Source organism: Haemaphysalis longicornis, unplaced genomic scaffold (genome assembly GCF_048455015.1).
Source record: "Haemaphysalis longicornis isolate Haplotype H1 unplaced genomic scaffold, Haemaphysalis longicornis Haplotype H1 scaffold_5, whole genome shotgun sequence".
Taxonomy (NCBI): domain Eukaryota; kingdom Metazoa; phylum Arthropoda; class Arachnida; order Ixodida; family Ixodidae; genus Haemaphysalis; species Haemaphysalis longicornis.
The window spans coordinates 98,691,070-98,715,913 of NW_027526385.1; the positions used below are offsets into that span (position 1 = coordinate 98,691,070).

Genomic DNA, 24,844 nt, shown 5'->3' on the forward strand with positions numbered 1-24,844 from the left:
ATTTGGGAGAAGTTGGCTTTGCGGCACAGCGTAGTCTACTTTTGTTTACGGCCTCCGATCCGTACACAGCTGAGATGATCTGTACACAGCATCGCTCTAAAATGCACTGGGGCATTCGGAGCCTCCAAAGTACGCTGTCAGCTGACCGGCCTAAAATGCGCGCTTTTTTTAACGGGTCGCGCGAACGGAAATCTGCTTAGAGAGGTAGACTTCTCCGCAAGGCTTGCCCTCGCATGCCGCCTAGCGCCGCCTATCGCCGCCGCATCCAGTTAGCTTATGTGCGCTCCGTCGTTCAGTTACGCATTGCCTGGCGACACACCCGCCACGGGGCGCTGCGCGGCGTGACCTCGTTAGTTATTTATTTATTTTTTCGTCTGTCAGTTTCGGAGTTTGCGCGTTGGCGTTTCGTTTTTGTTGCTGCTGTTGGAGAGACAGCGGTGGTGGTCGGTGCTTTGGCGAGCGGCAACTTCATTCGGTGTGCGTCGCTCGCTCCGAGAGCATCTCGAAACCGGCCGCTCAGTAGGAAGATATATCTCTCTGCTTGCTTCCTTTTTTTGCCGCTTCTCCCGGGATACTCGTCTTGTCGCACGATCTGGTGCTCCTGTGTTCTTCGGCTGCTCCGTGAGGTGAGTGTGCCTTCCCTCTGAGTTGGGTGTGTTCTTGGTGTCTGTGTGTGTGCGGCGTGTTCCCTGCTGTGACCAGCCCGCCGGTGCATTTTCTCTCGCTCCCCCACCTACCCGGTTTTTTGGAAAGCCACCGGGGCAGCCCGGGCGGACTATAGGTTATTGGTTCCTATCGGCGCCGTTCCGTCTTTTGGCCGATGCTGTCGGGTGCCCCTGCTGTGCGGACTCTATTACGATGCTTTGTTGTTGCGGAACGTCGGAGGCGCGCGTGTTTTTGTCGTGCCGTGCGCGCGGGTCGTGGCGTTGTGTCTCGGCCCAAGTTTTCTGCATGTCGCGTCAAAGGTTTGCTTCCAACGCGACGCAGCCAGGGTAGCCTGCTGTTGAGGCGCTTTTTGCTCTACGTATACTTCCGCGACTGTTGGCTGCCATGCCTTATTTTGCCTCTTGCGCTTTCCCGAACTGCTGTTATAAGAACGACTCGAAGCGGAAGCTTATTATGTGTCCCCAACTTGCTTGCGTGGCCTCTTACCCACCGTGTGTTAACTTTCGCCTCTGTCCCTCCTGAACACTTTCGGCGCACGTTAAAGATCCCCAGGTGGGTCGAAATTAATCCGGAGCCCTCCACTACGGCGCGCCTTATCGCCTGAGTAGCGTCGGCGCGTTGAACCCTACAATCAATCGATCTTCCTGAAAAGTCGGCGGCGCATTTTTTTGTGGTAGCTTCGTTATCGCCGCGGTTATCTGAAGCGCGTAAAATTAACGCCCACGTCAAATCGAGCTAAGCTCACGTTAACCGAAAAATTATAATTCTGCGCCGTTTACACGTCCGTCCGTTGCGTGACGGTCTTGGATGCGAGGTGCAAATAATGCGGAGTCCGGTAGCGAGCAAATCATTGGAAAATGCAGGCTTTGTGCGCCAACGGTTTGCCGACAGTTGCATGTTGTGGGGAGTCTCAGTGGCAATAACAAACGAGCGACAGTCGGCACTTCGTTTTATTGGATCTTTTTTTTATATACTCGGTTTATTCTCAGATTATCTTGTTTACGAAAAAGAGCATTCCACGTCGTCGTTGCGTGGCTTGCCAGATGTTTGCGCTGCATCGTGCAATATGCCGTCTCCGAGACGCACCTGAGTGGTGTAATAAATCCCTGGCAGGCCGCATCCCTGCAATTCCCAGTCTCTTGAGTGCGCAGCAGATAAGAGTCCCGGAAAGACGTTACGGCACCGTTGTACGACATTGCCCCGGCTCCTTTGTATTGGCATTCGATAACACGCAAGCGGCCTAAGTGTCTTGTGACGACCTCGTAATCTTAACGGTTTCGGATGTGTAGTAGCCGCGCAGCATTGCCGCGTCTGCTGTACGCACGTAGGCCCGTGAGTGAACTTCGAGGTCCAGTTTTTCGGGCGTCTGTTGACATGAAAAGAAAAATTCTTTTGAAGGGAAAAGACGGGGGAGGGGGGCGGTGACTGTAGTAAGAATGAGGCAATAGGCACAACGCTGTGTACTCCAATACGAATGGCTGTATACCCACAGCTTCGTGAGTATCAAAAATCTGTACAGTGTTTCTATGCACGCTAAATTCGAAACAGAGGCCTAAAACGTACTACTGCACTCCAGCCTGTAAGAACCGTGTATAAATTCGGGGGGGGGGGGGGGGGGGGTGAGCTGTGCCATTTAAAATATCCCAGAATAGCTGCTGAGAATTCAACCCACAGTGCACAAGTTTGAGGAGACACCCTTACAGTAAAACAAGCCTTCTTACGAGTAACCGATGCTAAAGCGGTTATGCAGTAACGCTCATGGCCATTTTCGACAGGGCTACGCGATGTCAAGCGCGTAGCGTTATTAATATCGTTGAGTTAGTTACCCTGTGATTAGGCAATGTGACGTCATGGCTGTAGACAGGAAAGTAGCCAAAGAGGGAGGGGGGGGGGGGGTTGATTTGGTGGCTGCACTGATTGGCACAGGCGGTGGGATGACCAGTCTGCGCATGCGCAAGAGGGGGTGATTCGCTTACGGAATAAAAACTAAGAAATGTGGGTATTATCAGTAATTACTTTCTGATCTGAACCGTTGGCTTTCAGAGGTACTTACTATTTATCTTGTGGCTTTGGCGACGATTCCGCGAAACCTTAAAAAAAGAAATACCTTTGTGTAGATACAGTGCCTCGATGAATAGCTGTATCGCTTGATAAGAGGAAGACGTTGCTAGGTGACCTCGATTTGTCATTTTTGGCTGTCCAAAACTTTCCCGCAGCAACTTTTTTTTTTGTCCGTATGATTGCGGCGAGAGCTGCCCTGCACTGCCCGCGAACTACTCCGGACTGACATCAGTAATAGCACTGAACTACCCCCGCGAATTGGCTTTGGGACCACCCGGTCGCCTTTTACTCTCGTACACCCTTTGTTGCACAGAGGAACTGCCGTTGAACGTGCACCGTTTTCCCCCTCAGCCCGGATAAAGTCATCACCCCCTCCTCAAACCGCGCCGCGCTTGTCATTCAAGCCGACACGGCCGCATCTAATCCCTGTCTTCACGCTCGGGCGAAGACGGTGGCTGGAATAGCAGCACGGGCGATGTAACAAAGAACCGCGCGGAGCCATGATCCACTTCACGCGCCGCCTATCATCCGTGCGGAACACTCTTCCTTTTGCGCCCCTCTCCCTCTCCGGGATGAAACGAACGCAGCAGCCGGGCCGGATGAAACGATAAAAACGGAGCTCCTGGCTCGCTGTCCGGCCGGCTGGGATCACCGTGGGTCAGTGGGTACGTTCTCTGCTGGCTTTCGGAGTGATGCCGCCGAGTCTCTTATCGATGATCGCTCCTCTCCTCCTTTTCTGCCCGCCAGTTTTCGTTCGTTCCCGCGCTTCTCCCCCTTCCCGCCAACTCTTCGCGCTCTTTTTGTGTCGTCTGCTACGTTTTCTCTTTGTGTCGTCTGCTCCGATGCGCGGCGCAGGAGAAAGGGAAGTTGCTGCTGCTGATCTTTCAATGAACCTGCCGCGCACTGCGATAAAAATAGCGTTGTGCGTGCGTTTGTGCGCGGATATATATGGAATGAAAGCTGCACATGCACACACCCCCACACGCCGCCGCTCTTCCTTTCTCGGGTCTTCCTGGCTGGCCGCGTTGCGGCCGCTCTCTGGGCTGCAGTGCTCTTTTGTTCTTAGCGCCGAATTCGCGAATAAATGCGTTCACGCTTCGAGTCTCGGCCATCTTCTTTCCCTGGCTGCGCCTTTGATCTACCGCAGCCGTGGGCCAGGCGGTTTGTTGTCTTTATTCACAGGGGACGATTTCTGCTTCTTCGTTTTACGTTTTTGCGTTTTTTTTAATGCAAGGAAGGGCGTTGACATCAGGTGGAATGAACGTCGTTTTTCTCTTTGGGGAAGGTAACTGATTTGAGCGTCTTTTCCATTGAAACAGTGAAGCGATTGATTGATTGATTGTGGGGTTTTAACGCGCCGAAGCAACGCAGGCGATGAGGCGCGCCGTAGTGCAGTGCTCCGGATTAACAGTGAAGTGGTAATTGTGTACGCAGACGATGAGGTGAGCGTCTTAACGGGACTGATTGCTATGTGTGCGGTTCGAAGTATGCCGTCGGCGTTTACAGGAAGCTCTTGAGACCGTAGCTGTTCGCACGAAATTTATGGGGCAGCGTACTAGTAACTTCGTGTGGCTCGATCGCATTCCCCTTTCGAGGCGTTTTTGTCGTTATAATGTGTTGGCCGGTTTCAATTAATTGTTTTTATCAGTGCGCGTTTCACGTTGGCGCGGACTGCGGTTCCGGTAAATTTGCTGCACGCCTACTGGGATCAAATAATTGGCCCAGCAGTTTAATGCGGCACGCTTCGCTTCCCGAGCAGCTTATGCTTCCATGTTTCTTCGCATCAGTGCCCTCGCGCCGTCTACAAATGGCACACGGTGGCTGAGGCCTCGTTCGCCCGAACATGTGGTCGAGGGTTCGATATCCGGCTATCGCATCTTTCCATGCGTACCCCCGCTGTTGCTTGGGCGCTGGGGGCGCAATGCGCTGTTCGCCGGGCCGCCGCCATAACGTGCGTGCAGCAGCCTAGTTTAGTGCCAGGTCTCGCTTCCCTTTTGGAAGGCACCTGTGGGGCTGCGCTCCGGCGGCTTGTCTAGGAGGAAGCAGCAGAGCGGTCAGCTTCTGATTGAAGGGCTTCCCGCGGCTACGGCGCACGGAGGCCTGCTCCCCGCCGTGAATGGGTGTGGCGGTACCCGCGAACGGGACTTTCTGAGATCTGTTTGCCCTCAATGCCGTGCGCACCATTTCATCCTTGCGGTTTCACGCGTCCGGTGTTGTGCCCCCTCCCCCCCGAAACACGTGTGTTTGGGATCCCCCCGCCCGCCTTCGAATGTTGTCCTGCTGGTGGACGAGGTTTTTGGGCGGATTTATCTGAGGCCGTTCGGCGCTCGTAGCTTATCTCGGCTCTTTGTTGGGGTGACACCCGCTACGCGCGCTGCTTCTCTTCAATGGATGGGATCTGCTGCGCTGGTTCTGTTCCTGGTTTCACTCTCTCTCTCTCTAGTCGGCGTTCTACGTGTCCCGCCTTCATGCGAGCTGCCTCTGTTTGGCGCCGTCCCGTTGCTTTTTCCTATTGCTGCTGCGGTTACAGCTCGTGTGGAGTTGCCGACCGAGAAGAAAAGGGCCGTTTTTCGCGTCCCCTGAAGCCCGCGTCTGTGTCGTGTCCGTGTATGCTGAGGGGGCCGTAGGTTCTTGTGAAGCTCCTTGCGGCCTGTCCCGGCCCGTGCGATCTTATTCGCAGGTGCACTGTGTTGACCACGCTCCCTTGAGGTCTCTTCCATCTTACCCTATTCCGAGAACGGCTTAGGGCAGCGTGTGGTGTGCTTCAGGGGCTGTTTACTTCTTAGGTGCCGTGCCATTCACGTAGGCCTTCTGCATTTGTGTGAGTTCGCTTTGGATGTCGCTTTAGCCCTTTAGCTGATGTTTCATAAATGCGACGGCACTTCGTTTAATAGGTATTTCATGGAAGACCCCCAACCCCCCAAACAGTGAGAACTTCTTCCGTTTCTTGAGTTCAACACTGATTCCGAAACTATGAGCAGTAACACGGATCTCTCCTTCGACGAGGCCAAAAATATGGTGGGGGGGGGGGGGGGGGGGTGACTGCGACGTGGTCTGCGCAGCCTACTCCACTTGAAGAATTGATACGTTTAGTGTTTAGTTACCGGTAGTGCATAACGAACGATTCGTTTAACTTGTGCCGGCTGTAGTAGCACTGCTTGCGCACAGGCCTTAGAGCCGACCTCGCGCAGTATGGCCAGAGCTTGTGTTGCGTAATACCGAGGCTCTGATTTCTACCGCCAGCTGTCTTCCGCCTTAACCTGCGCGCTGCGCAACGCGAGGTGACGGGTTCGATTCCTGGTGAGAGATCAACGCAGATACGTCTGCCCGCATAGGCCTTTTGGTGCATCGTGCGCGTGTACACATACAGTATACCCCGTTATAACGAATTCCTAGGGGCGGGAAACCGACTTCGTTGTAAGCAGTACTTTGTTAAAAACAGCGAGTATTTGTTCTGCATGCACTGCAGCGGATACAACGAAAAACTTCGCACAAAGCGAGAATTCGAATAAAGCGATTTTGTTATGTAAAAGAATTCTCAGAAAGGGACAATTCGAGTAAACGAACTTCATTACACGAAACACTTCGCAGAAAGTGAGAATTCGGGTAAAACGATTTATGAAAGGTTCGTGGAGCGCTAGCATTGAAATATAGCGAATTGGCGTTACTGGGTGCTTTCGGTATATACATATATGATAGTTTTGGCTCTGAGCAGGTGTCCGATATTCACTGTCGCTGTCCGCTATTCAGCACTTGTGTCACGAGCCCTCCGCACCCGTGGGCCCGCGTTGTGGGCAGCCCCGCGCGCGTGTCGCGTGTAACCACGTCGGCGAAGGCGGCCCGCGTTGGTGTAGCCCTTCCTCCCTCCCCGGCACCACGTGTCGTGGTCGCGAGTCAGCCGCTCGGTTTCACTTTGGCGTCAATGAGACGCCCACTCCGAGTGGAACCGATGAAGCACAACCGCCCGCTCTTTCCCTTGAGCGGGTGCCATCCTTGGGACCCTTTTCGGCGAGCGTGCTCGGAGGCGTCACTCGTGGGAATCGAGGGTCTTTCGCGTCGCCAAGCGCGCGCTATATGGCTTGCGAGGTCATCGTAGTTTCTCTCAACAAGGCACGCACGACGGTTACGTTCATTTTATGGCGCCTTTCGGCGAAGCTGTCCCTGTAAACTCCCGTACTGGTAATCGTGTTGAAGGACGTTTCGTTTTCTCAATTGACCCGGCGGGACCTCGCAATACTTTCGCCTTGTGCCAGTAACTCCACAGTGGCGCCTCCCCAAGTTTCCTTTATTATCTTAAACGATCACTCAACGTCATCTGGTAAATGAAAGAGCGTTTTGATGGCGATGTTTCCGTAACATAGCCGAATGATGCGTACTCGACGCGTTGCCGGGATTGCCAGGACCGACTCGTATTGGAGAGAAAAATGCGTGTGTCGGCCCACCTGCAAGTACCCGTCACTCGTCCGCGTCGTGTCGTTTGTTATTTACCTTGGCTCTATTGTCAATAATGACGTGTTCCCTTCGCATTCCACGGAAAATAAGCACAGACAGACCTCGCGGGAAGAAGAAAAAAAAAATGTAGCCCAGCGCGAATTGCCGTGTCGCCTACCTCAACAATAGAACCTCATTGGCACCGCTACCAGCGATCCGTGCCCCATTGTTGCCGATCGCCGGCGTATGCGCCGCCGGCAATTTATATATCCCCGTAACAAGGTGTTCGAGGCAGCTGTTCCCCTCAGCCCGTCGGCAGCGTTGCCCTTATTCTTCCGTTTCAAAATTTGTGCTTCCATACGAACGTAAAACTAGGGGGAAAACTGGCGCAACTGCCGTGCCGCCACGGGCACCGCAGAACAGATGAGTGCAATTCTTGCTTGGCTTGGCTTGCAACATGGCTTCCTGTCGCTCCTGGCGACCTTTCCGCCATGCTGGCGACAAAGCAACAGGGGCGGCACTTTTTGCCTTGTTTGTCTCGCATGGAGCTTTAAAAAAATTCCCGATGAATAAACCTTCAAAAAGTTACCTTTTCAGAATGATATTCAACTTTTAAGGTTTTGCCACCAGTTTTATGATTTTTAGTGCCACAGACAACTTTCTAGCTTGTTAATGAGCCATGCCAAGTAAAAACGGTACTCCACGGCCCATGACGCCCCGCTCGTTGCAATGAAGCACGACTCAAAGTTAAAAACGTGGCGCAAACTAGACGGGACAAGAGAGACAAGAAACACAGATACTCTTGTCCCGTCTAGTTTGCGCCACGTTTTTAACTTTGTTTGAACTATGTACCAACTAGCTCAGCAACAAGTTTTGTTAAGCACGACTCGCCGAGGCACGAGCGCCTGGCTTCCTTTATTTACTAATTAACATAGTATGAAACTCGTGTCGCAATTCACACGACAAATGGAAATGGCGGCCGTTGCACCGGTCCATGTGGGCTTACGAATGTACGCGTGTGGCTCGTAACTGACCATCACGACGACGCCAGTAACGCGAGGCGGCATCCTTGGGTGGGCGGTTACACGGAGGCCGAAATTGGATCGGGATCATGAGACGTCACGGGGGCAGCTGGGTCGACGGGTCGGAGCAGATACCGGCCCAGAAGCAAGGATCAGTCGCCTTTGACCGGCGGCCTCCGCATAAATATAGGCGTCCGCTGTAGTAAGACCTGAGTACGAAGGGGCTGACGAGTGGGGTGGATCAGGGGCTCGGGCTGTCGGCGTCTCCTGTCGTCTCATGTAGTCACAGTGCTAAAACACCGGGACACTCGTTTTCGAACGCCTCGCGCTACTTAGCATACTCCGTGGCATGCTGCGGCATGTGACACGAAGACAACTTACGGCCAGTGTGTGTCTCCTTTAATTGCTTAAATTCGGTTCAACGCAAGAGACGGCGCCACCGCCTCAGCAAGCGCGCGATTTCTCCTCCCACGGGCGCTGCTTCGGCGCCCAATCAGCGCGCGCTGTGTGGGAAGAGAGAGACTTGCAATCTTTCAATACACTGATACAGTGGATGCTTCGCTTCTATTCAGGTTTCATGTTAGTGAAGATGGCCCGGGATTTTTTTTTTTTTTGCCCTCTCTTGGAGTGGTAACTTGCGTTTCGTTAAAGTCACAGGTTGTCTCTCCCATTTTCTCTCACTATGTGTTTGTGTGTGTTTAAGAATAAGGAAGGTGAAAATACGGAAATGGGTGGATTTCAGGTTCCGTGAATCGTGAAAACATCGGCAAGAAGGCGTTTGCTTCCTGGAAACGAGCTTTATTATTTTGTTTTTAGACTCGCCATCCCCATGTTAATAACGTTTCTTCTTTCATTTCGTAGCCTTGCCAGTAACAAACCCATCAAGTACCGTCGTAGTACGTCGTGTTCAAAAAATGAGTGCAATGTAAGATTGAGCGTGAACGCACGGAGCACTTTCGACTGCCTTTATTCTTCCAAAGCAAGTGATGTCAAACCTCCTAATCACGTTATTGGTAGCAACGCCACGGAATGTCGAGTCTTCGGTTGAACGTTCGCTTGCATTGAGGCAGGTTGAACGAATTGGTTGAACGTGTTATGGTCAATGGAAGACGCCTTCGTCGTGCAGTGGACTTTCATTGGCTGATGATGATGGTTTTTGCTTGATCTGTAGTAATATTTTAGCACCCGGCTCATCGAAAGCTTGACCGGTGGCTCCTCTATCGTTTCCCAGTTGCGAATTTCGTCAACACTTCCAGCGCACTCGCAAAGACTCGCTGGAGTCCGTTTCACCTCATTCGGCCGCCCATCAAAGCGGTCGTCTGCGAACGAGCGAGCCGAACTCATTCGGAGGAGAGCCGCGGTGGCCCCGCCGTCTCTTCTTCCGAAGACTCGGCGCTATCCGAACGAGGTCTGCGGTATAATAACCGGGTCAGAACCGAGTGACCCCGGCCCGGACGTCGTCAATGACGACGGCCACCACGACTTCGGTCCGAAGGCACACACGGCGGTGGTCGTCGATCCGGAGTGCCGCGCGGCTGGGAGAAATTCGCGGTCGCGGGCGGTTTTTTCGACAATGCCGATTCGGCCCTCCCCCCACGCGCCTCACTTGCGTATTCCCCCTGCGCGCGTTCGGAAAGATGAGTTCTCGTCTCTTCTTTCTCGTGCTCGGTAATGGGACGTGGGCTGGCGCTCGGTGGAAGCGAAAAGGCGGGAACAAAAGAGTGGAGGAATGAGCGGTGGAAACGGGCGGACGCAGTTCCTCGGCGCGCTCCTCTGTGGCCTGTTTCCGTTCGCGCGCGCCGTGTCGTCTGCTTTTCCTGCCGGCGGCAATCAGCCGCCGCTGCTCCTCCGCAGTTTCGCTCATTGTTGCTGATTGCCTGCGTGTGTCCTGGCCCCAGCCTTGCCGAGACTGCGCAATTGTTTGCGCTCGGCGGGCGGATCGTCTTCTTTCTTCTCGCATCTTCCCCGGTTGTTGTTGTTGTTTCCTGTTTACTTTTCTTTCTCGCTTGTTTTCGGGGGGCGGCTTTCTCTGGACTCTGGGAGGAATCCCTGCTCGACGTAATCCACGCGATCCACTTGGGCTGACGATGCTTAGTCATCCTGCGCTTTGCTTTTTCTGTTGTTTTCTGCGTGCTGGGCAGACGTCTACGGTAAAAGAAAAGCTGCATGTCGTTAAGGGTAATAGAGGAATAAAAAGGGCGTTAGATGGCGATGATCATGTCAGAGAAGCCCGACGTGACAGGTCAATTCTTGGATCGCGATTGTTGTGGAGCTAAGTTATCGTTACTGGTTCCCTAGCGAGTCCCGCTTGTAGTACCTGTAGTGGGCATAACAGAAAAGGGTAGCTGATTCTCCCGTTACGAAAAAAAGGCTTCACGGGTAACACGAGCCACGTAAGTTATATCGGCTAACTTGCGGTTTCTTCCCAAGTCCGGCCATATTAAAATTGAAGGCGTTCTTGGACTATGAGAGCGGGTTTTAGAATGTGACGGAAGGCGAAGTAGGGACAACTGAGACACGCCGCGCAGAACATTTTCGTCGGCTGTATTCTTTCGGCACGCTCAGGTTCCGTCGATATGCGCATTTCTGACTTTAAACTGAGTCCATCATAATTGTGGATTGTGGCTGATGTACCGTGCCCGTATGGCACCGGTGGAAGGGCTAGTTATCGGTGCGGAGTCTGGCGCCAAAACGGCATCTGCGCCACTAGCAGCTCAAGCGGTAAAAATCTGATCTAGATCCGCCAAAGGATGTTGTTCATGAAAACGCCTGTATCGTCGTTACCCCAGGAAAATGTACATACGCAGTAAACGCGCATCACATGATCGCTTCATTCAAATATATAACAGGGCAAGTTTTTTTGTCCTAGCACGCTATGCGGGTGTTTTCATCGGTACTTTCGAAGTACAGCGCTGTTCACATTTTCGCGATAACGGGCGTCTGCCGCATACTTCAAAAGGACGTAGAACGGGGCTAGTTGGTGATGTTTCATATTGAATTGCTCTGCGTATACAAAGACAAATGGAACGTTAACAGGATGGGACGAGTCTGGGGTCATATAAACACCCAATTCCTTCCAGACTCGTTCGAGTTGGAATCGCGGAGATTTCAGCTTGTAACGGGCGTGCGTCGCTTCCACAAGCCTTCTCCGCTGCTGCTGGCTGCGCGTGGAGAAGGCAACACCGTTCCGTCCTTTGTTCTTCCTCTCCCTGCCGCCCTTGTCGTCGGTGGCGGGCGACTTTTCCGGTTTTTCTTCGCAGTGCCATTGTGCGCCAATTACGGTCCCCCGGGGCTGCCGCCGCCGCCGCTTTTTGAGCCGCTTGCGCAGTAGGGCCCTGTTGTACGGCTTGGTGTCCAGGGCCGCCGTTCCGCACCAACTCGAATTCAGACAGCCCCCTTCCTCTCCTCGCGCAATGGGAAGAGGAGGCGAGGGGTATCTCTGGTAGTGAAGTGGTCCTTATTTGTCCAAGGACGTCCCGCTGGCTCGCTCTAACTCGTTTCTGACGTTCCTTGTCAAGGGGACGGACCATGCAGCCAGCCCTGCTTCGTGGTGCTGGCCGGAGTCTCTTTCGCGTCTCTCGAGTGGCGGGATTTTCGCATCTTCAAGAGAATGCGTCTATACGCCACTATATATATATATATATATACAGGATGAGTGACATTGAGACACGCGGTGGGACTCGGTGGTCCACGTAGTGTCCTTATAGCCTTTAGACGATGATTACGCACTGTTCTTTCCCGGGCTGTTTGCATAGGGGCAAGATGTGTCCTTCGTTCGATGTATGCGAGCGGAGCCTTTGTTTGCTCTTCAAATGCGTGTTTCGCCCTTGGCAAGCTGTGTCCACGACACTTGTCACTCTTAACTGGCGCGCTTGGTTTTCGTTGTTTGTTGTTTCTTAGATTGGGATCCCGCCGGAAATTGGCTGTTTCAAATTTGCGCGCCCGCGGAGCGTGTTTGAATTTCGCGCTCAAAGAGCAAGGCATCCGGCACGGCACGTATGCCTTGTGCGCTTTTCAAACTTGCAGCTCAGGGATCTGCACAACGCACACACACTCCTTCTTCGCAGCGTGTTTTTAGAGCCACATTTATGAGTGCTCGCGGAAGGGGGGAGTATAGTTCCCGTGTTTTCAAACGTTTTCAAACTCGCAAGCACGCACACCTGTGCCGTTATCGGTCAAGTGTTGGAATTGCGGTTCAAAATAGCACGCCACAAACAGTGCACGGTCAGAACAGCGCGCGCTACGGACCTTCTAGTTCACTGTACTTCCCACGAGCTCACGTTTTGGTTGCAACATAAATCACGTGCTGGCTGCCTCGTCTACGGCCGTCTGATTTATGCCTGTACGTCCGTGAGGGTCATTGTCTTGCCTTTGTCAGTCGATGGATGGAGAGTGTAGTGTAGGGTAGCTGTCGCCTGTTAGTCAGAGTTTAATCTACGCAAGCCCGCTGTTACTAGCGAGGGTTTAGACGAACCTATGGGCTTACAGGACATGTAAATTCCTACCCGGATGCCAAGGAGAAGGCAGTATCAGTCGATCCAATCAATGACCTCTTCCTTTACGTTGCTCTCAGTACTAAAAGCCGATATGCGGTGTCCCTGCTTGGATAACTGTTTTCGTTGCAGCTCCGTTAATTGAATTCTCGGGGCGAAGCAATTTAACTGACATGCTGTGCCAGCCGCGTTATGACTGGCCCCTTTTTTAATACAGGCTGAACTCGCATCGCATCCCATCAAATCGTGGAATGAAAACACCGATAAAAGGTCATTTCGGGTGGGGACGACTTGGCGCGTTTGAAGGCGGCGTGGTTAGAAGTATGACAGCCTGGCTACGGGCAGAGCTCCGTTGCGTGTTGTCTACGTCGCACAAGCGTTAATGGTTCCCGTAATTATGCGGAAGGTGTTTTTTTTTTTTTTTCATGAAGCCTCCGAAATTTCTCGGAAACAAAATATAGTACCGTTTGTCAATTGTAGGGGCTGTTCGTAAAACGCTAGAGTAATTTAGTTTCACTCAGATGCTTGCTCTCTCTTGCGTGCGTTGCGGCTAGCATCAGTAGTGTTCGTATGAAAAGAAAACGTGGCCGCCAGTTGTAACCGCGCTAATTCCGGTAACCGGTTCTCGCGAACTGCTTGTTGTGGGCCCGAGGAAATTTGTTTCGAGGCAGTCGCATCGTCCGAAACGTGTGTAATACACCTTGAATCACCTGGGTTACTCCAGGACCGTAAATGTGCAGGCTAGCGCACACAACGTCACTCCTGTGCAACCGACTCGAATGCATGGGCCCGTAGCGGGCTTTGTCCGCGGTGGAAAAGCAAGCAAGAAGCAACACATCGCTCGCTGCTGCGGGGGCAGGTTGTTCGGACACTTATTTACACTGCGCTGCAGACGGACGCGTTCTCCAAACCCATATCGGTGTCATTCGCAGCAAGAGCAGTGAACCCAGTTTGGGTTCTTGCGGAGCGCCCCGCTATTACGAGGTGTGTGCTACTGTGTGAGGACCCAGTTTTTCTGCTTTCGTCCGCGATAGCCCCCCCGCGGGCGCAAGTGTAAGCGAGTGCTCGCACGACGGCGCCAATTCGCGCTCGCCATCGCAGCCTTGGCTTGGCTTACTACGTTCTCGTATCTGAAAGGAGACGCTGCTTCGAACCAACCCCCCTCCTTTCATCTCTCCGGGCGGCGTGCTTCTTGAGACCTAGATATGTCAGTCAAACGCAATTTTCGTCTGCCAAGAGAACCTTTTCTTCGCCTTCTGTTTGTCTTTCGTGTTTTCGGGCGTTTTCGTTTGCCGACGCCTTCCGTTGTTGTATTGTTCCTCTCGGCGTTATTTTTTGTTGTGCCACAGAAATCGTCCGCAACCTCCTTCCCGCCCGTGCTACTGAAAGGCCGGTTTTCGTTTCTCACTTGATGGGGCGGAACCGGCTTACGGTCTTCATTGGTTGGCTATTATGATTGTTTGACGTAAGCTACGCGCTGTGCTCCGTTCATCGAGGTTTCTCCGTTCTGCCTGCACAGCCCTGTGACGTACAGGAGCTCCTTGCCGTCCGTAACATCGTCAGCTGGTGTATGCGTCCAAGACTGCAGCCAGTTATTAAAGACGATTGTCTTCCTTAAACTGCTTCGTAACCGCGAAAATTTGGTTCTGTCTGTCTATCTGTCGCTTGGTTTAATCGGTTGGCCGAAAGTTGAAATGTCCATTCTTCAACAAGCATATATAGACAAGGGAAACCCTAATTACTGAAACCACTGGCATGGGTCGTACATGTTCACTTTCTGCAGCGCCGAGGAAACCTCAGGCATGCTAAAGGGAGGATGTCAGTTCATAACCGGCAGAAGCAGTGTTTTTTTTATTAGAACGCACGTTAATTAGTCTTTACATGATGTACATGTGCAAGTTTGGGCTTGTCGGGGAAACGTCGTCTACTAAAATGCGCAGCCCAAAGACATGGACAAGACACAAAAGAGGGAACAGGGCAGGCGCTGGCTTCAACTAATCTTTAGTGACGAAATCGTCTGTGCATATATACGAAGGACACAGACACAGACAAAAAAAAATACGTCAAGATTTTCACGATAGCAGAGAAAAGACAATGAGTGAAAAAAAAATAGCAGTGGCTTAGCTCGGCTATGCCAGGGTATACGTAGCGTGAGCTAAGGTTCAGCTGGTTATTCTTTGGTTTCCTGGTTGTCTATAATCAGCTGATTATGCTTACTGCTGCTAAAACGATTTCCAGTCCAATTCAATTCAATTCAATTTAATCTAGTCCAGTCCAGTCACTGCTCCTCGCGCATGCGCAGCGCGGCTCTCCAGGAGCCACGCGAAACGGCTATCAAGCGGCTCTTGCGCAGCGTCAGACTTGGCTACTGCGCAACGGAGGCGCACAGCTGGGCATGCACCGGCGCCAGTGCGTCTGTCGCGTTTATGACGTCACTGCTCTGGAATGCTCAGACCGGCGAATGTGCAGACCCAATTCTCTACACACCCGTACTCCCCTTGGATTGGATTTCAATCCAACACAATCCAACTTAATCCAATCCGATCTGATCCAAATCAAACCAAGGCTCCTCGCGCTTGAGCAGAACGGCCCTTCACGGCCCCACGCGAAACTGCTCAACCTCGGCCAGTGTAGCTTACGCTACAAAAACAAGAGGTAAATGGCGCGCGAGCAGTGGGAGTGCGGGAAAATGGAATTGAAAAAAAAAAATCATCATTGCATTAACCGTAGAAGGTATGAGAGTGGAGGCTGGGAGCCTGAAAGATGGTAAGGGCAGAGCGTGTTATGTTTCAGTAGCGGCAGGAGACTATCGTTTTCTGATGACATTTCCGACGGAGCAAACAGGTGCGCGGAATTTTTTTCTCCCCTTCAATTTCGTCTCTGCGTTATGTTTGAGAGTTTGAAACACAATTCAGCTGGCTTCCCGCTATTCCAGCATGCATTTCGACTTTGGTTGGCGCAGTGGCTCGTCCTAAATCGAGGACTTCTATCGATTTCACCCTGTGGGGAAAATCAACACGAATCGGGCATGTATTGTGACTTGTACCTGGCACTCTCCGTCGCCTGTTCGTGTCCAGTGTGGAAGAAATCGCTCTCCCAGAGTCTCAAATTTTGCTCTGTACTCTGTAGCGTTTTTTTTTTTTTCCTACGCACCTGCGTATGCACGTCATCTGTTAGACACGCACTAGTACGCGTGTGAGATGTACGAGCCGACGGTCCGGACTCGCCCGCAGCCCGAGTGGCCTGTTTACAATCGTCTGCTGTCCCTGACCGCGACTCTATATGTGTGTAACCGTGTTATGACGTGTCGCTAACGCGAAATTGGAATTCGCGAGGGATGATCGAACAGCCGGTCGCAGAGAAGGTGGCCTGTTGTGCATTAGGGCCGTCGATTGAGCACGTGTTGTTACGTCCAACATTTTCAACGCTGGGCCTTTTCGCAGTTACTTGCAATGAAAAGGAGCTGCTTTTATTCTCCCTCTGTTTATTTTAATTCTGGCAACTGAGGAGACCAGTTAACGATGGATGTTGTGTTGCCGTCAAGCGTGCCACGACCTCCCAGAGGCCCACTCAATATCAGCTTCTCTTGAATTTAGCCTAGTTCTTCTTTAAAGCGTTAGTATAAAAGGCCCCTGGCAGGTGTATGTATAGACCCTTTGATCCTCCAAACGCTGGGGACATCGGGGCGTGGTCTGGACTGTGCTGCGCATCTGCAATTTGATCATCCTGTCGACGGCGCCCATGTTATTGCTGCTGCTACTACAGCCCACGGTAAAGTGGCTGTCTCGAGGAGGAAGAAGCTGAAGGGGCCTATATACTCGATCAATCGCCCCGTGTTAGGTGCGCGCACTCTGACCGGAAGTAGCTTCCTCAGCGCCCACAGCCGCTTTCGCCGGGCACACGCTGATTGAGGCATCCCAAGCAAAATGACAGTACGCACCAAGGCCGTGCGCCGCCCTTGGTCCGTACACGCACGTGCTGAGCACGCCAGCGTGCGAAAGCCGGGTCTTTGTTTTCACCTGGCTGTGGGTCCGAGGGTGGCGTCCCCGTAACCATAAATAAGCAAGGCTGCCCCGCGGGTCTAAATGCGTGCCCGCTTCCGGACGTCCCTTTCCGGTCACGGTCAGCTGGCCACGCTCAACAGCCGACAGGTGGCAGAGGGTGGGAAGAGGGGCGTACTGAAGCGCGCATGCGCACCCCCTCAGCCGTGAAGACGGAGCCCCGGCGTGTACAACACGCGTGTGAAGGCCGGATACACGTATATATATATAGGACGCGGTGGGCCATCCGACAGATGCGCAGCGGAGGGACATGTGGGGTTCTCTGTCGCGTCGCCTACTATGACGCGGAAATGGTGTCCACCTTTTGTGTGCAGGAGCTCACCAATAGTTGGTGCGCCCGAACTACGCACGATGGAGTTCCTCTACGGGAGCTGTATGGAGGGACATTAGCACGCATCGCTGGCCTGCTGGTCGCTCTCGTTTTCCACAGGCCAACCAAGTGGGGTCCTCTATGTACAGGCCCCTGTCTCTTTTCGCCCGCGGCCAACACCTCATTCGTCCGGGCTGTAACTCGTTCGGTAGACTACGTTTTCACGACCCGTCTCCGACATTCTTAACCTTAAACGAGCATTCCTGGTAGACACTCGTGAATTTCCCCGCCTGGAATGTTTAGTGCCTCCTCTTGGTGCCCGCGGTAGCTTTTTTGCATCTGCCCTATGTGCAGCCGTTGCTGAAATAAACATCACTGGCTTTAAGGAACACCAGAAAGCATGCATGCATGGAGTAGATATTTCGGCACGCGCCAAGTCGTCGTAGCCTAGCTTCTTTGGCACGATGGATATGCCTCCGCCTAAGGATCCCCAGGTGGTCAAAATTAATCCGGAAGCCCTCCACTACGGCGCGCCTGAACTCCTGTGAAGCGTCGGTGCGTTAAACCCCACAAACAGCGCCACCCTCGTAGGAAAGAGAGAGTGGGCGAAGGCAGCGGGAGATGTGGGTGCTGTGCCGCGTAAGTTAATTGCCAGGGTGGCAACAGTGTACTTGGGCAGGCTTAGCAAGCAGAGCTAAAGTCAGAGCCATGTGTCGCGCTGGTCGACCGGGCGCACGCGGCCATGACATCATATGGGCTCCAGTGAATAAGGAACCGCTCCCAATTTAGACGCTCAATAAATGTATTCTCTCTTTCTCTCTCTCTATCTCTCTCTCTCTCTCTCCATCTTTCCAAAGTATGATGTCGATGTCGATTGCCGAACAGGAGGGTGCGCTTGCTTTTGCGGCAACAGTGTACTTGGGCAGGCTTAGGAAGCAGAGCTAAAGTCAGAGCCATGTGTCCATCTTTCCAGAGTATGATGCCGATGTCGATTGCCGAACAGGAGGGTGCGCTTCCTTTCGCGTCGTGCTTTCTTGCTGCGCTAGTGGGAGCTTGGTGTTGTGCCGTCTTAATCCCGAGCTGGTGCTTAACTAATGCGGAGCCAACACTCTGGGGCGGCGCGTTCTCCCAGTAGCCACCTGCCGAGGAGACCGTCGCCCTTGTGGTCGGGGCACGCGCCAGGTGCGTGGCCACAGCTGCCGCCGCTCCTCTCCAGAGAAGGGCCGAGAAAGGAGAGCCTGTGGACGACAGGGTTTGCTAATGGGCGGCCGCTCATTTTCGGCCGCGGGACACTCTCTTCCGGCGTTTATCCCGCGGCGGGCGCCGGCACGCCTCGCACGCGAACCACGGAGACCGGCTGCGTAACGCCACGGCGCGCATGGTACTATTGTTGTCCTGCCTGTGAATATATTACGGCCGAGTCATCCCCCATCCACAGCCGAGTCGACATCGAGCCCGACAGGCGGGTGCACTGATGCAGCAACGCCGGGCGCTTCCTTCTGATTTCCGCTCCTCTAATTCACCGAGATCGCTGCTGCGGTGTTTGTGGTTCTCGCTATTATGCGTCTTTTGCACCGGTTGTCGTGTCCTGCCGTTTAGCTGCGCGCACCGCCGCTTTTCTGTGCTGATATGTCTTCTCAGTTCCGCTGTGAGAAGGTTTGTTGTCTTTTTCATATCATGAATGCGTACCAGCTGGCGCAACTTTCCATACTTTACGACGCCGCGTTCACAATGGAGTGTTGTGTGGTTGCGTGCTTCCGCAGCCTTTATTCTTAAGCCAGTTCTACATGGGGCGAATTTCGCCTGCGAATTCGCTGTTGCGGCGCCGCCCGTGCGACAAGACGATTTATTTTCCTATTTTCACTGCTGCGACATATTGCCAAATGCTAGCGACGTTCACAAGAGAAGTTCCACTCTTCCAAACATTTGGAAATTTGCCACAGCAACGAGAATAGATCGTTTTGGTTCACGAGCGGCGCCGCAGCTGCGAATTCGCAAGCGAAATTCGCCCCACGTAGAACGGGCTTTACGCGCTGTCAGGTGGCCCGGTAGCGTTTCTTCGACGATGAAGCTTCCGTTTTCTATAAATCTTTTCATCCGTTAATCTTCAATAAAATCAGAGCATGTTCTGGGCTGTGTTGCGCATGCGTAGTTACATCTTCCTGTCGACTGCGCCAATTGTAGGGCCGCTAGCACAGCCCACTGACGAACTGGAAGCTCCCGAGACGAAGAAAATAAAAAGGTCTATAACTGCAGTTTTCTTTCGTGGAAATCCAACACTCACTCACTCAAATTGAAGCTCGCTCACTCATTCACTCGCAGTGGTATCCTGGCTTGTTTGTTGCAGCGGTACTGACCTACTCTGGAGGAAGGGTCACATCTTTCCAAAGCGCAACACGGAGGCGACTTTTTGTCTCTGTCGTGTTTGCTTTCACCCCGGGAATAAAAACGTGCTTCGATCCCGCAATACGCACGGCGCACGTTGAACGGGTGTTTTCTAGCACGGCGACCCGTGCGAGTTCACGGCAAACAGCGCCGGAGGAGGTGCGTGTGTGAAGGAAGTAAACTCGCCAACAATCGTCCCTCGCAACACTGCGCCTTTGTTTTCCCAGAAACGAGGTGGCGGCTTTCAGCACCTCTTTGCTTTGCGCAGAGAGCGGCCGTGGCCCGGGACCTGGCTTCGCTCATTACCTCGTCACCCCCTCTCAACAGCTTCAGTTTCGCCCAAAGAGGCGTACAGCCGCCGGATGAAATTCGCCTAATTACAGCCTAGGGGGCCAGGTGTACGAATGAGGGCCCCTGGCGACCCGCGGTATTTACCGAAGACGCCGCCGCCGCAGAGGCTGCTTTCTCCTGTGTGAGTTTCGCCGCTTCTTCGCTTTGTTCTTGCCGGAGGGGAAACAAAAGCGGTACTGCTTTGCTGCTTCTATGTGGCACGCAGCAACGCTGGTGGGAGGGGATCCGCTTGCTCGAGTGGCTCGGGTCGCAGTGATTTGAGACTTTGCTCGTTCATCCATCCGTGAGTGCGCTTCTTGTGGGTGTTTGTGCCTGTTTTCTTGGTGCTGGCACGCCAGTTTGGTAGGCGAGTGATAATGCCCGCACGTTCGAGACTTGGTAGAAACTACAGGAATACGCGCTGTTGTGTAGGTTTCATTTTTCTGGTGGTGTAGGAACTTGGTTTTGCCACACTTTGTGCGGCTGTTCTTTGCTCGTGGTTCTTGGTTTCTGGCCCCGGCAGTACTTGTCTGAAAAAGGAAAAAAAAAAAATCCACCTCTGTTTCAGTAGATTACACGTACAGCTCCCGTCTATCGCATTATTCTCTCACGAGAAAAACATACCCTCCACCCCATCACACGCTACACAACTATCAAGCGTACATCTATCGCAGTCTTCAAACTGAAACCTTCTATAACCACGCAGTCCTATCTGATGATCTTCCCATCCATCTTCCCTTATAACTGTCCGTACTGTGACGCTACATACCACCTGATCTACTCGTGGCAAATTTCACCACCCCAATTTCACCAACTCCCCTTCCCGTGAGCATTGCGGTCCGCGCTGACCAGCTCAGCACCGGAGCCAACGTTTATTGTAAACGTTGACCGGAGCGAAAACAAGCCCTTTGGCAACGAGCCCTGGATTCAGCACAGGCCCACGGCCTCCTGGACTTATGAGGCCGACCACTATCACATTACCTCATCCTTGCTCAACAAAAACATTCCTCCTCCTCCTCCTCCTATTTTGAATGGAGGACGACTCGAGCTGCTTTATTCACCCCCAAAGTCGCTTCATTCACCGCGAAAGCAGTTTCATTTACGTAGAAGGCAGCTTCATGGACGAAAGTCGCTTCATTGATCGGGAAATCACTGCGTCGCTGAGAGAACTCAGGGCGCCATATACGGCGGCGCGCCTCTGTCGCGTGTGGGCCGAGAATGTAGTCGAGACTGAAGAAGTTTCGTCCTTATTTCTTTGATGCTGTTTCTTTTTTGGTCCGAATTAGCAGGTCTCCTTTCCTTTCCTTGCTTTAACCGTTGGAGGCGGCTGTTCCTCCCCCTTTCCGAAAAACCTGATGGCGCACCCATGGGCGCGTATGGTGCACAAGATGATTACCATGTGCGCTTTAGCCGTGCGCCTCACAAAAGTCAATTTTTATTTTTGGCGGTTTGCCGATTCTCCTATTTACTCTCGTGTGCCTCTTCTTCTTGCTCCCGAGACCACGCCCCCTTTGTTTCGACGTGCGCGCGCAAGCTATTGCGCGTACATTTTTTTTTTTTTTTTTTGAACTGACGAGGAGGTGGCTGCTGCTGCACCTTTCTGTTCGTTTGAAGTTTGCCGCTCCGAAAATTGCGCCTTCCTGCTCGGTTCAATAATCTGCAGGCACCGTGTTCCCGCCGTTCGGAGCTTTTAAAACAAATTATATTTCCCGCCTGGGGTTTTTTTTTTTTTTTGCTTCCCTAATGGCCCCTAGAGTAGAGGGGGCTGGAAGTATTATAATGCGGGGTGTTCGGAAACCCTCATGGTTTCTTTTGTTCTCGCCGGCTGCAGTTTTCTCTGTCCGCGTGGGGTTATCGTCTGTGCCGTACCAGTTTAAGGGAGGTCGTGTGTTCGTTAGTACTACTCATGTCGGCATCGTCTAGACATGCCGCCGCGTAACGCCTGGCGAGATCTGTTATCGTGTCAGTTTGCTTTGCAGTTGAATAATATAGTCGGTTTGCATACGACGCGCGAATGTTGGCGTCTCTGAGTGCATACCTTCAGAAATTTGGCGCTGGCGCAGTACTTAGTGACGAGCATAGTGTGGAGTGTTGGATGTTAGCTCGCTGGGCAGACATTTTAACAGCGGAGGCTATCCCTTAAAGGATGGTATCCTCAAATAATAGTATCCGCAAATAATAAAGGAGGCTATCCCTTGAGTTCCATTCGTGCCTGGCGTCGCTCAAAACGTGGCTCAGCGAAGTTGAGAGGAGGAAAATGCTAGGCCAGGAAATGGGAGGGGAAGTGGCGAGGCCGCAAAGAGCCGACGAGCAGGTGTAAGAAGTGCGCGCCTCAAAAAAAAAAAAAAAAAAGAAAAAAAAAAAAAAACTTCCCGTAGTCGGAATCGAATCTGGGTTCCTCGCGTTATGAAACTGGCTTCTGTCCGATTGCGCTATCATCGCATTCGGGGCGCTTAGCATTTCGTTTGGGATGGGTTCGTAGCGCGGGCGTGGGCTTTCGACTTCGGCATCAGATCTACTCAGGCAGTTTAAGCTATAGCGAAGACCACCAGCTTCGCTGTTTCCTCTGTCTTCGCGTCTAACTTGCGAAGGTGGTCGAATTTTTTTATGCGGCAACGACCGTGAAGTTTGGTAGGTGTGGCAATATATCTTCGGCGAAGGAGTCGAGAGCGTAAGCGCGGCGGCATTCGTCGCACGGGTTGTTGCCTGAGGAAGACCCCGGCGCTTATCTTCCGACTTGTATGGCGGCATCATAATGTCTTGGGTGTAGGCTAAAAAGTGTAGTGCGGTGTCGAGTTCATTGCTACCGGCGTCGTATATGGTTGAATTCGCTGGTGTTACACACACATGCGCCGCGGCAGCATCTCCGTGCGCATAGATATCAACATTTCACGCGCGACTGCGTTTAACTTCAGCCGGCATCGACCAAAGACATGTTTTCTAGGACGGGCGTATTACTCTACACGCCCCCGCTTCGTCGTAGAAGCAAAAAGGGGGCGAAAACCCGCGAACAGCGGCGTATTCAGGTTTGGGTGCAGCGTCTGTCTCCCACCCGTGTCTTTAGGGCGTGCACTGTGTGAGGCTACGCCCGGGGTCTTGTCGTCGTCTGCGCTATGCAGACGCTGCTGCGTCTGCGCGTGCATGCCCATTCAGCCCGTTTCCTGCCCGCTTGCAAACTAGGCCGCGCGTAAAGCTGTGCCGAGGGAGAAAGGCAACAACACCACAATATTTTTGTGCGCCCCCCACACGACCCTTTAGTAGTGTGTAGCGCTTGCATCCTCACTCGCCCGACGATGCGAGCGCTGTTTTGTCATCTGCGAAAAAGGGCGCACCTTGGAAGTTACCCTGTCGTCTGCTAGCGTGATTTGTGTGCGGCGGTACCTATCCCGCCCACGCGGAGAGGGCGCTTTTTGTTCTGTACGAGGCGGAGTTTTGAGGAACCCATTCATTTAGGTATAAACCCACGGGGCTTTCGGGTGGTAAAATAAAAAAAAGTGAAGCCCATTTATTATTGTACGGTGGGTTGTTTTGTACGTCGCTTTCGTTTCTGAACGTTCTTCTGTTAAATCTATTTCGTTGCTTCTTGCCGCCGTCATTGTTGCCGCGCGTGCGGTTCGAAACGCGCACTGCTCGCCAAGGCGTTCGCTTTCGTGCTCGACATTTTTTTTTTTTTTTTTTGGAGGCGGTCTTTTCGGTGACGCTTGCTGTTGTATCAGGCGGTGCCCGTATCTGTCTGGGGTTTCGACGAGTGTATACATCTTATTAAGAGACTATAATGTTCCCTCTCAAACGCTAGCATCAAACGCGTTGGCCCTGTATTCACGAGGTCTCTCATCAGAGATCCAGTTTGGCGGCTACAACCACCGCACGCACAACCATCTCCTCGACATTTTCCGAGAAGGCACGTTACAGGGCTTTTATTCCCTCCCCTATTTCGTTTTGTTCTTTTTCAAGGCATGAGTGGCTTCTATGTTCCTACTCCCCGTCGTCTAAGCCGAGTGTTAGCGGCTGCGCTGACCGATGCGGGTGTTTCAGTTACTTAACCGCGCAGAGTTAAACCAATACATTATTCGTCGTCAGCGTTTGCGGGGACCCTTGGCCTGACCTTGCCGAGTGGTCGGAAGCCGGTACGGAGCCGAATCGAGTCGGTCCGACGCCGTAAGGTCACGGTGTCGTCTGCTTCGGGGCGGTGTGGGGGCGAGGCTTACATAACCGCGCGCCCAGAGGACATATCTCTCCGCTTCGGCGACCTCGACCTCCCTTCCCCGTTTGATTTAAGCTCCGTAGTGGCGTCTTCTTTTCCGCGTTTGCCAGCATATCTCTGGGACCTGCCCCCCGACGCTTCGGTGAACTCCCCGGCTATAGCCGTGACCCAGCTTCTTTCCTTTGCGGTCGCCGAGATGAGTGTGTGTGCACGTGCTACTTGGTACGCGCTCGTACGCGTAATATATATACTCTAGCGAGGAGTCGCGTCCACACCGCATATTTTCGCTCGCCTGTTCGGGAGTTGGCGCATACGCTTTCGGCGCACCCCCTCCCCGCTGGGTGGGGTTCCTCTTTTCGAGTCGCTTCCGGCACGACGCGTTTGGAAGAGTCTGGCACGGTGTCATTCGTTTCATCGAGTGGCGCGCTCCGTAAGGGAGGCTGGGAAACGGGTTCGTCTCTTCGTTCCTCGGCCACCCCCTTGTTTGAACTCCGTGACGTTAAGGACTAGCGTACACACTGTGAACTTGTAGTGTAGTGTACACGGGATACGGAACGCTATAATGTTGCCAGTAGTGCAAACTGGAGCCAGTTTGAGCTCTCGGAAGCGCTGCAGCAAGTGGGACGAGTTGTCCTGGTGTTTTTAAAGCGGCCAGGGAGACAAAATATAAGATTACTTCATTATGAAGTCCGGTTTGTCCCGATAAGTGCCAACAATTTTCCCCTGAAATTCGAACGAGTAATGGAGATCTTAGGTAGAACAGCTGTAACAGCGGCAACCCCCCCCCCCCCCACTCACTATCCCCCGGTTTCCCTGCGACGTCACAGAATTCTCTCTCTCTCTCTCTCTCTCTCTCTCTCTCTCTCTCTCTCTCTCTCTCT

At 52.8% G+C, this 24,844-nt stretch overlaps 1 protein-coding gene across 3 annotated transcripts in view; it reads left to right on the plus strand.

Annotated features, from left to right (window-relative positions):
- Mical-like (MICAL-like protein) overlaps nucleotides 1-24,844 on the plus strand; it is a 163,384-nt gene that overhangs the window by 71,480 nt on the left and 67,060 nt on the right. For 2 of the 3 annotated variants that reach the window (XM_077670975.1, XM_077670978.1), the window contains exon 1: nucleotides 338-626. The exons of the other annotated variant lie outside the window; for it this stretch is intronic. The gene's annotated coding sequence lies outside the window, so the exon portion shown is untranslated. Of the gene's footprint in view, nucleotides 1-337; nucleotides 627-24,844 lie in introns of those variants that run through there. 3 annotated transcript variants of the gene reach the window in all.